The following is an 18,132-nucleotide window of genomic DNA, read 5'->3' as shown; positions in this document are numbered from 1 at the left end:
CCGACCAGTCTACCGCGTGGCTTTTGCGGAGGGGGGAGGATAGGTGGCCGCCAAACCAATGGAATGCCCGCGCAAAGTGCCAGAGGGAATTAGGAGTAAGGTCGGCGGGTCAGACATGCACGCTAAGTGCGGTTCTAGACCCGTTGGCTGAAGGAAGAGGGGGTGAGTTTAGTCTGTAGGCGCCACGCGTTGAAGCGTGCCGGACTGAATCCGACACACCTGGGACACCTTCCCAGATGGTCTTTTTGAAGATTCTCACCTCCCAAAAAAAAGTAAGTTGGTTGGTATAGGATATTTTTAGGATTCAACAATAAAGACACATTTCGAAAGCACTAATTTTCTTGCAGAAAGCGTCTGTGAGAGTCCACGACTCAACTCCGTACAGCAGTATAGGAAAGATATACCATCGAAGTAACCTGATTTTTATGGTTACTGATAAATCATGTCATTTAAATAGCTAAGCCATTTTTTTGAAACGCAGAACTTGCTTTCTCTATCCTATATTTTATTTCTAGGGAATGGTCCCAATTTTAATTGATGTTCGTACCAAGGTTGGTGTGCGTTTTTACTCTTTCTATTGATTGACCATTCACACTGATTCTTTAAATTTTCTGTTCTTTCTTAGATATAATCATATATGTTGTTTTCTTAATGTTCAGTGAAAGTCCATGTCTCTAACTTACTTCTGTGATTCTATTAATTAATTCCTGGAGGGATTCATAACTGTCAGCGAATACACCTTGTCATCCGTGTGTCTGATGTTATTGATACATTCGCCGTTAATTCGAATTCTGGCTTTAACGTACTCTGTTGTATTTTGAAAGATTTCCTTAGAGTATTTGTTGAGCAACAAGGGGCCCGATAGAGATGTATACTATACATCTCTATCGGACCCCACGTTTGATTTTGGTATCATGGGATTCTCTTACCTCTGTACGAATAGACGATATTTAATTCCAGTAAAGATTACTAATAATTCTTAGATCACAGGTGTTGATTCCAATATTTGATAATATCTCCATCAGCTTGTCGTGTTTTACTGTATCGTGTTTTACTCTACATCGTTGAAATAGCACTTGTATGCTAAAGAGAGCCTCTCTTGTACCCACTAAGTTCTGAAAATCAAATTGTGTACGGCTGATTTTTTCTTCGCATGGTCTATATATTATTTGATGTATAATTTTTAGAAATAACTTTGAAATGTGGCTCATTAAGCTGATGGTTTGGAAATCATTGCAGGATACCGATTTTGTTTTCTTTGATATAGCAATAAACGCTGACTTCAGCCATGATCTGTGTATTGCTCCGTTTAAATATATGTCATTGAATATTTTTGTTAGTCGTTGAGTACCGTCGGTGGTCAATAGCTTCATGAGTTCAGCATATGCATTGTCAGGTTCATGAGCTTTGCCATCTTTTAGTTGTGATATTACTTTTTTCACTTCCTCTGATGTGATTGGTAAGTAGTCATTACATATGTAGGACGGAGGTTGTTCGGACCTGTTATCGTCAAAGAGTTCTTGTATGTATTTGGTTCATATGCAAATTTCTTGATTTTTATCTGTGATGAGGTTCCCTTGTTGATCTTGCAGTTTACTAGCTGTGTTGAATTTTTGAAGACCAGCTCTTTGTTTAACCTTTGTATGCATATTAAATGTATCGTGTTTTTGTTCCAACAACTCTATCTTTTCACACTGTGTATTTTTTTTGTAACCTTTTTAAATCTAAACCTAAATTTATCTATACCAGGAATATGATCTGACGATACGTCAGCACAAAATGAACATTCCATTTTGACCCTAGGTTGATGGAAGACCGAACAAATTGGAAAAAGTTGTACAGTCAGCCAAGACCCACCCAGGGTTGTAGCGCTACGTGATGATGATGATGATGATGATGATACGTCAGCACCGAAGTAACTTTAAAAAATAGGCATACATTACGGAATCTCTTGTTCATCATTACGTAATCAATTTGATTTCTTATTATGTTTCCTGGTTGATCTTACGGAGCGTCCCAAGAAAAAGGCATCAACTAAATTAATATATCTTATTCAGTCATTTTTTTTTTTAAAAAGTAAATTGTTTTGTGAATACACTTACATTATGACAATACATAATACACATAACCAATATCCACATTCAATGCTAATACGATAAATATGACTCATATTTAACCTGTAAACATGTAATTATTCTAAACAAGAATTCTCTCGTAGGTTCTGCGAGCCGATATAAAATTGGTCTTCTTTCCATGCCATTCTAGAAGGGTCATGACAGGTCGCCGGGATTCCAGAACAACGGTTAATATATATATATATATATATATATATATATATATATATATATATATATATATATATATATATATATAGAGTAATTCTCATTGTGGGAGCCAGTCTGAATAATAATATCGAGCCGAGTTTTAAAATGTAACGGGTGTATTGTCGGGAATAGAAATTGTAATAAATGTTGTAAATAAACTATATAATTATAGTGTAAGATAAATTAAATGTAAATAAAGACTTTAATAAACTAATTGTTAAAACAATTTTGTACTAAATAAAATTAATAAATTAGACTAATAAACTCAGTTCAATGCTCAACAATTTATTTTTCTCGTTTTCCCGCAAACCCGCAGGATAGGTATCTTTTTTTGTCTGTTTTGTCATAAAATAACCGTTTTGCGTATTACCAAGTTTTAAGTTGATAAAGCTAGTCCGAAACTTCAATATTCTATGATAAAAATCATAAAAAAAGCTAACCTAAATGAGATCTTTTAAAATTTTCTTATATGCAGTCGTGTAATTTTCAAATTCTTGCCTTTCTTGCTTTTTTTCCCGCCAAAATATAGCGCCCTCTAGCCGGCTTCAATTCTGTCTCAATACCATCATAGGGAGTTTGACCTAAAGATTAATAGAACTATGTGGTGTACACATATATATGGAACCTACAATTACCCTCAAGTTTGCTATAGATAGCTAGTAAGATTTTGCAGATGTGTCATATTCACATAAACTCAGTATTAAAAATTAAAATAACTTGTTATAGTTTCAATCAGCTCCTGAAGTTTTGTATTAAAACGTTGTAATTAATGACAAGGATGAAAAATAAGTTTATTTATGGTAAATATTTATGGTAAAAAAAATAAACATTTTTTGTTTAAAATATAATAATTAATTAGTCACCATTTCTCAATACGTTAAATTATTAGCCTGTATTTTTAGTAATGACGGCGTTGACGGTAATAACGACTAAACTCATCAACATATTCTCTACCATCTTTATTATTCACTTTAAATCTGTAAGCTAGACCTGGAACACCAATAACACGTGACCCTGCATAGCTTCCTCTGGATTGATCAGCCATAGCTAAGGCCAAAAGGACAGCTAACACAATTAAGAAGCTCTGTAACAAGTAAAACTCAACTTTAGTGACATAAAAACTAGTAAATATTACAGTGCCACACAAAAGCATCACGATAACACCCAAAATAGCTAGAAAATGAGGTGTATATATTTTTACTATCGATAGGTGATTTATTGCAGAGAAAAATTAGGCGGTTTTATAACATTATGGTATTGCATACATTAATATTTGGTTAGTGATAGCGGATGATACACCAAAAGCTACGTTCAATCCAAGGGAATTTATATTTAATTCAGTTTTTGGATATGGAATTTTAATTTATATTTTTGCGGAGTAAGTTTGGGCAATTAAAACTTGCGTAACAATCATTATTATATATATATATATATATATATATATATATATATATATATATATATATATGTTTATATATAAATAATGTTATATTTGGAACCATGGCTGTATCTTTGGTGTTATTGTCGAGAAAGGCAAAGCTGAGATATGTTACAACTTTAACAGTTGTTTTATGGTGTTATATTTATTATTATTTAAATCAGAATAAAACATATTTTTTTAGGTTCCTTGTATCTTTTTTGGTATTGATCGCTTTTGTGTTTTTTGTTTTCATTTTTATTGATTCGTATATCTCCCACTTCTTTTTGTTTGGCTCGGTTTTTTACATGCAAGTACAATGACACATACCAGATCTGACGCCATATTTTTTATTACTACTTTACGATTTTATCGGAATCACCTCCAACTTATCTATTTTAAATGGTACACCCTTTAATTTTTGCAGCTTTTAAAAGAACCTGTTATACCTAATTCATACGTACCAAGTTTGGTAGAAAAAATTAAGTTAAAACGAGAAATTATCACTTTCTTTTTTTCACTGTTTTCACTTTTTTCCCCAGATCTACTGAATTTGTCACGTTAGCTGCTATCCCTTACATAAGGCTAACATCACAATTTTTCCAGAATGCGCCACGGAGTCTGTTTCTCTTTGTCACTTAGTGGTTCCACGGTGGAACTACTTTGAAACAAATTTTACTGCTTTTTCTACTGCTTGAGTAGTTGGGATTACCAGACTGAGAGCGATATATACGTCGTGTATTTCACCTACCCCTTTTTCTTCTTATTTCGCCGTCTCCTTTTAAAAATTGGCGATCCAAATGGCAATTGTAGCTTTGAAAACTGCTGCACGAAAGATTTCTGTGGATGACCGGTCAAACCGTCTTCTCAGTTCTTTCAGCCACGAGTTCTGGCGTCTTCCAACTGATCTTTTGCTCTGCACTTTACCTTCCAATATGATTTGGAGTAATTCATATCTTTCACCTTTCAACACATGACCCAAGTATTGTATTTTTCTGTCTTTGATTATGCTGAGTAATTCTTTTTGTTTACTCAGGCGTCGAAGTACCTCACCATTAGTAACTTTGTGTATCCATGGAATTCTCAGCATTTGTCTGTATATACATTTCAAAGAGATCTATTCTTTTTTCTGTTTCAGAGTCCATTGTCCAACTTTCACAGCCATACAGCCAAACAGAGAAAACGTAACATCTGATCATTCGAATTCTGAGCTCTAGCCTAAGGTATGATATTGTAAAAAAAAAATTTATGTACATGAGTATTTTCCTTGCTTGTCCTCCTCATCTACCACGCGATTACAAAATTCTAGGAGTAGTTGTGCATAGTGTACATCATACATTTGGCGCACTCACAAGTGAATGAAAGTGAGGTTATTCATTGTTGTAAATAAACATCCTTCTACTTATAAAATATAATATGTGTTATGTTAATTTGTTGATAAATAGAAGTATTTATGCATTACCTTATTGGGTCTTTATGAACTGCGTAGATAAATAAGTAAATTTTATTATTTTGATTGGTGGTTCCAATAGGTACCACTACGATCGGTAACTAATAAGTATATTTTTGTTACAAAATTCCAAAATGAAAAGACATCTTAATTTGAGAAGAATAATATCCCATCGGAAAGATTTGACGTATCCGATTTTAAAGCCAGGTTTTTTAGATGAGCAAATGATATTTCAGACAATGAAGACGGTGTGCATGACACTGACTGTGATGGTGAAGACGAGATATCAGTTATTATTCTTGATGAGTTAAAATGAATTATCGACCCAAATAATACCCCTCAATCAACTTCGTTCTTTCTAAAAAAACGTTGGACCAAAATGTTCCTAATACTTTAATGACTTCTCTTAATTTCTTCTTTTATTTTTTTAGTGAGATTTAAACCTGTTGAATACACTTGTTTTCCAACCGAATTTATACTTAGTTCAAAAAAATTACATCACACAAAAACAACAATCCCACAACATTTAAAGAAGTAAAGTGTTTTTTGGGAAATCTTTTGATGGGAGTGAAAAGTTGACCACTTATAGAGATTTCTGGTTTTCTAATTTTGCTCTCAGGAATCAGTTTATTCCTTCATGTATTTCGAGTGACACGTGCATAGTTGCTTACTCGTCCTCATATAAATGACCATTCATTAAAAACTAATAAAGATAATGGCAATTATGATAAACTCTACAAAGTACGACATTGCTAAAGGAACTTTTAACTACTTAAAAAAGTTCATTTTATCCTAGCAGGCAACAATTAATAGAAGAATCGATGGTATGGTTTAAGGGACGAAGTAGTTTACGCCAATATATGCTAATGAAGCACAGAAAAAGGGGTTATAAGGTATGGGTACGTGATGATCACTCAGGATATGTTTTGCAGTCCCAAATATACACCGAAAAAGTAAAAGATGTAAGGGAGCAACACCTCGGTGCAAGAGTAATAAAAGACCTTGCAAGAAATTTGGTTGGAAAAAATTATGAAGTTTATTCCAAAAACTACTATTTTAATTCTGTTGCGTTACAATGCGACTTGCTAAAAGACAAGATCTACTCATGTGAAACACCTCGAAAAGATAGAAAAGGTTTTTTCAATGAACTTAACACAAATAATAAAATGAAAAGAGGTGACTGAAAACTAGAGAATTAGTGAAGATTGCGTGCTAGCTTTGCAAGGGATAGTTAAGAAACTCATTCATTTTCTAATCAATTTTCAAAAACCTGAAGAAAATGTCACTGTGACGAGAAAAATAAAAGATGTGACATCAAACAAAGGATGGGAAATTAATTGCAAACCAGTAGTAAAAGATTACAACAAATATAGGGGCTTTGTAGATAAGTCTGATGTCGTATTATCTTGCTACGAATTGAATATGTGACCCAAAAGGGGGTGGCATATAATTTTTTGTAAACGCTCAACAAATGGTACGGGAATATCTCTAAAAGATTTTGCTGTGGCCACCGGTTTGATTGGACCAGACCACCAAATGCCTAAATTTGGAAGAAGAACTATGGACAAACAAGTACTATTGCTTAGATTCTGTTAGTGGTTCTGTGTTGAACCTGTTACAATGGTGTTAGCCAATGGTTGCAATGGTTACAATGGTTCAAAAAACAAATTTCTCTAGAAATAAGAACTGACAAAGTACGTTGTACATACTGCACTACCAAGTTAACTCTATTGTAAAAGATGACACTGACAAGAGATGACAAAAAATTGTTTTATTCCATTTCAGGCTAAATAACTTTTTCGTTGTGGCCTAGTGGTTAAATTTAATTGTGAAGTATATAAGTTAACAAAGTCAAGTTAATTGATTAAATTAAATTATTGCATGATCTTACATTTGAGCAGTGACGTAACCAGAAAAGTTCAAAATATGTTTGATAATATGATCGAGAGGTAAATTATTATACGTCAATAATAGTTATGAACTTTGATAAACTAAAGGCAGATATCGAGCACCGTTTTATTAATTAAATCTTGACCAAGTACTTTCGCTCACTAGAGCATCTTCAGGGGCATTTCGTCAATTTTGGGCTATCCAATAATCCCAGAATGTCATAAACATAAAATTAAACATACAGTTAAACATAACACTACACTAAACAAGGACAAACAGTTTAAAATTATTTAAAAAAGTCAAAGCTACATTCTGGTCGGCAACAGGAGAGAGAATGATTCTCATTCTCTCAATGATTCATTCTCTCTCCTGTTGCCGACAAGAATGTAGCTTCGACAAATTTAAATAATTTTAAACTGTTTGTCCTTGTTTAGTATAGTGTTGTGTTCAACTTTATGTTTAATTTTATGTTTATGACATTCTGGGATTGTTGGATAGTCCAAAATTGACGAAATGCCCCTGAAGATGCTCTAGTGAGCGAAAGTACTTGGGCAAGATTTAATTAATAAAACGGTGCTCGATATCTGCCTTTATTTTATCAAAGTTCATTTATTCGACCATTCAACCGTATATCAATAATAATTATGTTTACATAAGAATGATGGAGAGAGGAAAAAAAATAATTGAATAAATTCATGGTCCCACCAAATGATATTACATTAATTGTGAAGTTGGTTGCCTGTGTAGGGTAATTTTGTAGGCCAAAGTGTAGGATGAAGGTTAAAGAATATATATATATATATATATATATATATATATATATATATATATATATATATATATATATATATATATATATATATATGTATATATAGTGGTCCTGGATCTGAACCCAGTACCAACCCTATATAAAAGTAATGTTGTTTATGAAATACCGTGTCTAGGATGTCAAAATAGCTACATTGGCCAAACATCACAATGGCTAAAACAACGTATCACACAACATAAAAGTGATTGCCGCTTGGGAAAAAATACTTGTGCAGTAGTTGCGCACTATGAAAATACCGGTCATATGCTTGACTCTAACAAAGCTCGCATTTTGGCACAGAGTGATAACTACAAAAGTAGATTATGCCTTGAGATGTATCACATAAACACAAAAATAAATTATAAAACAGACAGTGGACAATTAAGTAACATATATTGTAATGTATTCAACAAAATTTATAAATGTTCAAAATAGCTAACATTCACCTTAATAACAATTAACCGTAATAATTCATCAAAGAAACATTATTTTTCTAAGGTTTCTTTAATTTTATTGTTGTTTTTATTTGTTCATTTGAAATAATTTTAATTTTTTTATCGTACTGCTGTGGGGAACGTGCTTAGGACAGTTTAATCTTGACATTCAGAAGTTTACATACTTCAAAGTTAGTTTTATTTGTGAAATCTTTTAATTTCTGTGAGTGTTTTTTAAATCATTTGTTTGTAATGTTTCTAATTGTTTTACAGTTTACTACTGATGAAGCTATAAAATAAATGGCGAAATATTGAGTCTTAGAAAAAAACGAAGTATATATATATATATATATATATATATATATATATATATATATATATATATATATATATATATATATATATAAGCTATGCGCTCCCGACGAAGCTTGGAAGAATCGACGAAGAATGGATCATCCCATTCTGGTTCTGGTTTTAAAGTTTCTGGTGTGACTTCGCTGTTTTCTACACTACTTTTTCTCCATTCTTCTTTCTCTTTGATTGTACTTTCTATATTTCTAATTTCCATACTCTTTAAGTCTTCTTCCACTTGTTTCCACCTCAGTTTAGGTGTGCCTTTGGTTCTTTTAACTTGTGGTATTCATTCCGGTATAACTCTTACACCGGAGTGATTCATCCATTGTCTTGCATCCTGTTTGCTGTTTACTCTTATGTATGATATGTTTTTACTTATGTGTTTGAATTCCATAACTCTATGTCTCATTTCCCCTATCACCATAAAAGCTGTTCCTCCATATCCCTGTTTCTCTTCGCCTGCATGCCATACTGTATAATTTTTCTTTTCTATTTTTCCATGTCCCCCGCATCTGTTTTCCTGAATTCCTGTTCTTTCATTTTTCCTATTTTCAGCAGCGCCCTCACGTTCTATGTTCCAATGTTTTTTGCTATGCTCTGAATTCTCCTTCTCTTTTTCGTATTTTTCTTATTATTCTGAATATACCTTGATTCATTTTTCTCTTCGTTTGTATTGTCTGTTTTGTTTTTATATATCCATTCTTTTTTTTCTAGTTTTTTGGAGCATTTTAATTTCTGTGAGTTTATTTACTTTTGCATTTCTTATTAAGGTAAAAGAATAAATTACAATAAAAATATTTTTTAGTAAGATAAGAGGACTAAATTGTGGTTTGAGAATGTATTATTATAAATTTATAAATTGTTAACTAATGATGAAATTGAAACGTTTAGATGAAACATTATCGAGAAAACTGTTATATATTTTGGTACCCATGCTAGCGTCAGATATTCCTTAGGTTGGTAATATGTCAAGAAGGGCTGTTGTGACATGGCGGCCAGTAGACTTAGAAGTTTAGTTATTACTTTTAGTTGTACAGTTTTAATTTAATATTAATTAAATGGTGTTCTCGTCAACTACTTGTTCTATTAGTACACAACATTCTGGCGACGAGGATAATATAGTTTGTGCAGGGTGAACACGGTAGTTTATAGAAAATGGCGTTAATCGGCAATATAGAAGCATTCGGCGGGAAAGCTGAAGAATTCGAGTTATACCTGGAACGAATGGAGCATCTTTTTATGGTGAACAAAGTAAGGCAAGAAACAAAAGTCTCAATATTGAATGATGCACGTGCTATTTCAATGCGTGTCCTAATTTCTTTGGTTTGGTCTACATCTGATGTTATCTATGTTCCTAAGTATTTATAGTGCAGATTTAGTCATGATCATGCATTTAGTTTTCTTTAAATTCATCTTCAGTCCGTACTCATGACAGCGTTCATTAGGTTCTGTAAATCATTGTTGTTATCCGTCATTATTACTGTATCGTCTGCAAAACGTAAGTTATTCAAAACTTCTCCATTGATAGATATACCTTCCGAGTCTAAGAGCGCTTTTTGAAATACCGCTTCACTGTAGACATTAAAAAGTAGTGGGGACAGCACGCAACCCTGGCGGCTCCTCTCTGTATTTTGATATTTTGGGTGTACTGGTTGTCAACTCTTACCTTGGCAGTTTGATTCCAACATAAATTAGATATAATTTTCATATCACGACTGTCAATATTTTTGCTTTTTAATATATCTAAAAGCTTTTTATGTTGAACCTTATCAAATGCCTTTTCAAAGTCTTCAAAATATAAGTACATGTCCTGATCCATGTCCATGCATCTCTGAGCCAGCACATTCAAGCCGAACAAAGCATCTCTTGTACTAATGCCATTTCTAAAGCCAAATTGTGTGTCAATAATTTCATATTCAAGAGTTTTAACAATTCTGCTGTGAATTATTTTCAAAAATATTTTAAGTGTGTGACTCACTAAAGCTATTGTTCTGTGATCTGAGCAGGTTGTTGCACTTGGCTTTTTGGGAATTGCTACAAAGGTCGATTGCAGCCATTGTCTGGGGATTGTGGCAGTCTGATATATTAGATTAAAGAGTTCAACCATTACATCAATAACATCTTCATCGATGAGTCATAATAATTCGATTGGCACATCATCTGGTCCAGTAGCTTCACCCTCTTTTGTGTTTTTGATGGCATAGATGACTTTTTCTCTTAATATTGGTGGTCCGGTATCCTCGGTGATTTCAAATGACAGTTCTTCTCTTTCATCATTAAATAGTTGTTGGATGTAATTGTATGTTGGATGTATCACTTTTAAGGATATTCGTTCTTGTACGTTTTCTAGAACCTGTTGTTTCTTTGATTTTTTGTGTAAATTAAAGCTATCATACTTTTTATCCAGATCTTCTATTTTCTTGCATCTGTCGGAGAGCCACCTCTCTTTTGCCTCTCGAATTTTCTTTCTGATGTTTCTCTGAATTTCTTTGTATTTATTTAGGTCTTAATATCAAAAGGCGAAAACTTGAGTACTTAGGACATTTGATGAGAGGGCAAAAATACGCATTATTACAACTTATTATGCAAGGCAAAATCCGAGGAAAGCAAACTGTCGGAAGACGAAGAATATCCTGGCTTAAGAACTTAAGTGAATGGTTTGAATGCAGTAGTGCAGAACTTTTTAGAGCGGCAGTCAACTGAGTCCGCATAGCCGTGATGATTTCCAACCTTCGATAGAAGATGGAACTTAAAGAAGAAGAATTATAAGGACAGAAGATGTCTAGTAAAGATTCAGTACTAAAAAAAGTATTAGATTATGTCAAATCAGGTTGGCCAAATAAAGTTGGCAGTGAATTTAAAGCATATTATAGTAAATGTAATGAACGTTCTATTGAAGAAAATTCTCTAATGAAAGGTATAAAAGTTGTTGTCCCAGAGTTAAAGCCTCTGGGACAAAGATATTTTGGAGCTTCTTCTTAAATATCACATAGGTATAGTGTGTACAAAAATGCTTGCTAGATCTATTATCTGGTGGCCAAACTTCCAACCAAAAATTGAGGTTATGGTGAATTCATGTCACGTTTGCCAGGTAAATAGAAAACAGCATGAAAAATATTTAATATCATGGTCTAAGACTAAAAATGTGTTCTCAAGTGTTCACATTGATTTTTATAAGAAACATGGAGTCATGTTATGCTCATAGTGGATAGTAAATCAAGATGGCCTGATATTCACATAATATCAAAAGGCACTAATTTGACTCAAACTGTTGAAAAGTTGAAACATTTTCAGTTATAGGTTTACCTCATGTAATTGTGTGTGATGGTGGTCCACCTTTTAACTCATTGGAGTTTAATAAATTTTGTCACATAAATGGTATTACTCTCTTAAAGGCACCAGCTTATCACCCACAATCCAATGGAAGTGCGGAAAAGCATGTTGAGATTGTCAAAGAGGCAATAGATAAGTATGTTTCTAGCCAATCATCTTTGTCAGTAGAACAACAACTTGTAAATTTTTTTATGGAGTTGTATGGAGAGTATTTATTTATCCTTTAGGAGTACGACAGCAAGCTCAGGTATTAGCCCAAACGAAATGATTTAAAATCAAGCCGAAAACAAGGTTAGATTTGTTGAAACCAAAGAAAAACAGTTAAACAAAATTGTCAAATATGCAGGTACCCTTGTTTTCGGCTGGTGATAAAGTGTTAGTGGGGAGTTGAGGCCCACTGTGTAGTAAAAAGTGGAAAGTAGGAGAAATTTTAAAACACATAAGTGCTGTGACATATTTAGTTAAGGTGGAAGATAAAAAGTTATATAAAATGTTAATAGTTTAAGAAAATATGTTGAGAACAATGAAAATGTTATAGATAGAAAATCCTATTCACATATATAACTGATGATGCTACTAATAATAAAAGTGTATTACCTGAGAAGGTTGATTGGTCCACACCGTACATTATTAGATAATAATGTACCACAAACGGTAGTTACAGACACAGGTAACCAAAACCAACCGTGCAAAACCAACCAGAGGTGCTTGTACGACGTAGCAGTCGTATAAGGCAAACACCTTAAAGGTTGGATTTGTAAACATAGGATTAGATTTTTATGCGAATATAAATTCTTGTACGAAAGGAGAAAATGTTATGTATTTTGGTACCCGTGCTAGTGTCAAATATTCCTTAGGTTGGTAATATGTCAAAAAGGGCTGTTGTGACATGGCGGCCAGTAGACTTAGAAGTTTAGTTGTTACTGTTAGTTGTACGGTTTCAATTTAATATTGATTAAATGCTGTCCTCGTCAACTACTTGTTTTATTAATACACAATAAAAACAAGACACTGTGAGTATGAAGTGAAGAATGTAAAAGAGCGAAGACTATTAAAGAGTACCTTGAAAAATTGGTGAAGAAATATTTATATTGTAGAAACGGAATAAAAGAAAAGCAAAATATTGTTTGTTGTATTAGTAGAGATGTGAAAAAGTCGAGGCTGAAAATGGAGTGTCAAACGGTAAAAAAAAAATGAATTTGAAGTGATCATATGAACGAGATATGGGAATTGATTTAAGAGAATGTACTAAATTTAATTAACTACTATGTGTGGAATGAGGTTGGAAGGTGTCGTGGAAAGGATGACACAATAAAACATGTTTCTAGGTAATGGGTGTTTTTAATGGGCTTCCAATGTTAATGAGTGTTTAGTCTGCAAATAGAAAGTAAAATGTTAGTTAGGAAAAAGGGTCATATGAACCATAGCAATAAAATAGTGGGAGAGTTCTAACTAAAATGACTGTACTGAATTGAATTGAAATGACTTAAAATTAGGAGAAGAAAAGTTGACCTTGTATAAGGGGGAAGTCACGATTAAAGGTAAGTAAAACTTATTTTATAATTACTTTTATAATGTACATTGTCAGTATATGATTTTTTTTATAAAAAGTTTAGATCTCTTTGTAGTGAATTGCAGTCAACAACAGCATAAAACAAATAAACAACGGCTTATATTTGATAATCAGTCTAAAATTCTGAGTAATGCCAAATAAATGTTGAAGGCATCAGCCGAAGCAAGAGCGAATATCTTAGCAAGCTCCTGACAAAGAACAAAATTGACGTTACAGTCCAAGAAACACATACTCCAGATGACCTTCAATTAAAATGCCGTGGCTAAATCCCTGGATTAGAAAGAATTATCAAAAATCATCTTAACTGGACAGTCAAACACTATAATCTTCTGCCAAGCATTCAGTAAGTATGGATTTCGATCTGGTCTGGGTACACTAGATGTAATAAGTGACTTGATAACAGATATCCAACTAGATTTTTCAAAAAAGAAATATTTAACATGTTTTTTTATAGGCCTTAAAGTCACTTACGATTCTGGTAATTTAACAGAAATGCACTCAAAGTTATGCGAACTGGAGTTGTCCCCAAATTTATCCGCTAATATAGTAAATATTTTTAGCAACCGAACTTTATGTATTAAAAACCACAGTAATTAGTTACATGGTCCCAAATATTTCATACAGGATTTCCATAATGTGCCACTTGCAGGAAATGGGGTGCTGATCCCAAAGTTGCATTGATGTTTTACAGGACCTAGGTGCGATCAATTTTGGAGAACAGATATATGTTATACGGATCAGCAAGCAATACACATTTACTAAAAATAAATCGTATTCAGTTTATAAAATTTTGATATTAACTCTGGGTGCTATGAAATCAACCCCATGCTTTCCGTTACTTGCTGAAAGTAATGAAATGCCATTAGAAAATCGTAGAAATTTATTGGCAACAAAATATGTATTAAAATAATTAAGGGCCAGAACAAGTGGCTTACTGGAGTGAAACAATTATTGAAAAATGAAAAATTCTCCACCATTAGTGGATACCTTTCTGGAAATCAATGATTTACATTATCAACAAATTTTGGTATACGATTCTATAAATTAGAATTTGATACGATCTTTAAAAATCCAAATAATATATTATCGAAATATTCAGATTCACATCAAATAAATTACAAGTTGTTGAACTCCATATTGAGTGAATATACTAATAACAATAACACTATAATTTACACAGATGGATCTAAACTGAACGATGGGAAGGTAGGGTCTGCAGTGTACATTCCTTCCAATAACAAATCATTTAAAATAAAACTTCCTATTGCTATTGGGAAAGCTCTGGATTGGTACGAAGATTTGCAAGATGCGGTGGTCATCTCAGACTCTAAGTCAGTTCTTATCGGACTTAATTATACTGAGTTAAACTATAAGACAGGTGAGCTGATATGTGAAAAAGAAAGATGTAACATTTATTTGGGTAAAAAGTCACACCTCCGTAAAAGGTAATAAAATAGTAAACGAGCTTGCTAAGAATTCTACTCATTCTGGTATACAAGAATATATTTACACAATAAAACACTCCAAGCTACATTTTATGAAAATCTGGTTAAAAGTAATGTGCAACTTCCAGTAAGTATAACCAACCTACTGTTACTGAATCAGAAATCAGAAACTTATATGCAATCCGGATATATAATATAAATTTCTTACAATCAAATTTTAATTTTAAATATAACATAAATCATTTAAAAATCTAATCACTAAAAAATATATGCCAAATGGACTAATTTTTATGACACACTATCATCATCATTAAATCCCTGGATATAGTTTAATAGCTTACGAAATATCGAAATAACGAAAATCAAATATTTCAGAACATTTTACTCTAACTTGACACAATTCGTACATTCTTGCTGAATTTTGTTTGCTATTCCTAACTCCGGGCCCTGAAACCCCCTCTCGTAGGAAGGGGACAGAAAACGTCGATTTACCAAGAATTTGATTTTAACAAAAATCTTTATTGGCACTTTTTCTGTAGATTAAACTGTTCTTTCAAAAACAACGCTTGGAGCGACCGCTTATTTGAACTAAATTTTGTATCAACTCGATGGTAAAAATTTGATATCTTTTGATTATAGTGTCTTATCGATAAAATCAAAATGTGTATTAGGTCTGAAGAGTGCTGCTTTCCTATACAATTTTTGGATATTGTCGCAAGTGAAGTCAGGTTTTATAAAGCTGTTAAATAAATAAACATTTCGCAGTTTTTGCCATTTTTTCCTCAATTCTCATGAAATCAATCAAATTTATCACTTCCTTCACCGATCACCATAAAATTTTTATTGTTAGAGCCTAATCTTTAAAACCTATAGTAAGGAATTTCGAGTTTTGGCAACAAATACCAGGCATTTGAAATATGCCTAAAACCAGCTGAATTTAAACTAGCACATTACAAACGATATACAATTTTCAAAGGTGCTTTTTTGATTGTATAAGTACGTTTTTTAAAACTACACAACTTTAGTTGCAAATTCCACTAAATGTCGTCTTCGTACAATCATTTCCCGTGACGTGAGAAACATGACCTGACATAGCGATAATAAAAATATTGATGGAAACAGCAGAGATTAACACCCTTAAAAAAACCGATGGTAAGACACTATAAGACAGAGCTAGAAGTACAGGTATACGAAGAAGAGACAAAGTGGAGAACATAAAGTACTAAGTAAAAAAGAGAAGAGTACAATGGAACGATGATCATATAAGACGATCAGTCAGAAGATCACCAAAAACGATGAAACGACTTACTTAAGGCCCATTAAACAACAAACTCATGACCACAAGAAAAGAAAAAAAACACTTTAATTAGATCTTTGAAGTTTTGTATTAATACGTAGTAAATAATGGCGCGAACAAAAAATTAAGATGAAGTTAAACTTAAGAAGAGTTCTTTAGATAATGTGGAGAATCAGGAATATCGTTTGTGAATTTTGGTATTTTTGAAAATAAAATAAACATCTTTTGTTTAAAATATAATATTCAATTAGTGACTGTTTCCCCAATACGATGAATTCTGGGACTGTCTCATTGGTAAAGTTGATGATATTGATCTTCAATAGTTATGGTCGCTGTAAATCTGGCATGCACACCTGGAGTATAACCTTGATAGCTTCCTTTGACTATATCAGCCATAGTTGAGGCCACAAGGACAGCTATCATAATGAGGAAGCTCTGTAACAAGTAAAAAGCAACATAAGTCGAATCAAAAATTGTAACGCGATATTAATTTGGGATCACCGTTCTTGTATACACAAAATTATTTGTATAATTACGGCATCCAACGCCCGCGTCTGATTCATTACTTCCTAATCCAACTACCGCGTTTTATCAGATGCAACTGCGTACAGATTTATACCTACCATTTTAAGTGAGAGTACTGTACAGTACATTCAACCAACTTACACCTTTAAACGAATAACGGAATTCGCAGACAACCTTTCGTTGTAGTTAAAGGCACGGTAAACTGCACTGGTGTTTTCCATAATGTTTAACACTTTACTAAATTTTAGGTATAAAATAAATATATGTGTCCTTAACCCGTTGTTCCTAGTTTTGCATATTTTGTTTCATTTCTTTTTAATAAACAGTATTCTTCCACAATTTTATTTAACATCAATTTCTTTCACCTACTTGATTAACAATTTTTTTATGAAACAAATACTACCGAGCTAACGATAATTTATATTCAAAGTAGATATACAAAGTACTAAAATATCACTATTAATTTGTGTCAAAAAATTCTTCAAAGTAACCTAGAACATAATATTGTCAATTTAAATAGTAGTGGTTAGATTGACCATATGTCTGTTAGAGTGTACCGTTTTTGAGACGTCTGCGATTACACGTAAGATTTGATTTTTTCTTCAAAATCAAAATCTGCTGATTATCATGAAGACATGAATGCAGATGTTTGTTAAATGGCTTTAGGAGAAACTGTTACCTAGTCTGCGTAAACCATCAGTTATAGTTTTAAATAATGCACCTTACCATTCGGAGATTTTGGAAAACAACCAAAACAGTCGTGGAACGTACCGAGCATAAAAAATTGATTAGTTAAAAATAGTAGCAATTTTCCGGAATACGCCTTCAAATAAGAGTTACTAGAAATTTCGAAACGTAATGAAAAACCAACAGTTTATATAGTTGACCAAATTGTATCAAGCGATGGACATCAAGTACTACGGTTACCGCCGTTCAATCCCATCGAACACATCTGGGTTATATGTAAAACATATTATGATAATCACATTGGATGCAGTGGATACAGTGATGATGCAGTTAGGGAAATGTAGCAAGAAGCTCTTAAAACTGCAACTCTAGAAATATGGGCCAAAACTGTAAATAAATCTGAAAAATTATTAGAAGAGTGGTGGATCCGGGAAAATAAAATTAGTGAAATTAATCCAGTAATTATAGATTTACATAACGCTAGCGGTAGTGAATTTAGTGACGATGATGATGATTTATAAATTTCAATAATCAGTTAGTATACTATTACAATATTATTTACAAAATAATTGTACTGCAGGTTAACCATTATATT

At 32.7% G+C, this 18,132-nt stretch overlaps 1 long non-coding RNA gene across 1 annotated transcript in view; it reads right to left on the bottom strand.

The window, feature by feature from the left end:
• Nucleotides 1-3,090: 3,090 nt before the first annotated feature.
• LOC140446821 (uncharacterized) overlaps nucleotides 3,091-18,132 on the bottom strand; it is a 42,685-nt gene continuing 27,643 nt past the window's right edge. Inside the window, exon 2 of the long non-coding RNA XR_011951507.1 lies at nucleotides 3,091-3,408. This is a non-coding gene — a long non-coding RNA (uncharacterized lncRNA). The remainder of the gene's footprint in view (nucleotides 3,409-18,132) is intronic.

Source organism: Diabrotica undecimpunctata, chromosome 7, assembly GCF_040954645.1.
Source record: "Diabrotica undecimpunctata isolate CICGRU chromosome 7, icDiaUnde3, whole genome shotgun sequence".
Taxonomy (NCBI): Eukaryota; Metazoa; Arthropoda; class Insecta; order Coleoptera; family Chrysomelidae; genus Diabrotica; species Diabrotica undecimpunctata.
Note: the sequence above shows the minus strand (reverse complement) of the source record. Positions and strands in the feature narration are given on the sequence as shown.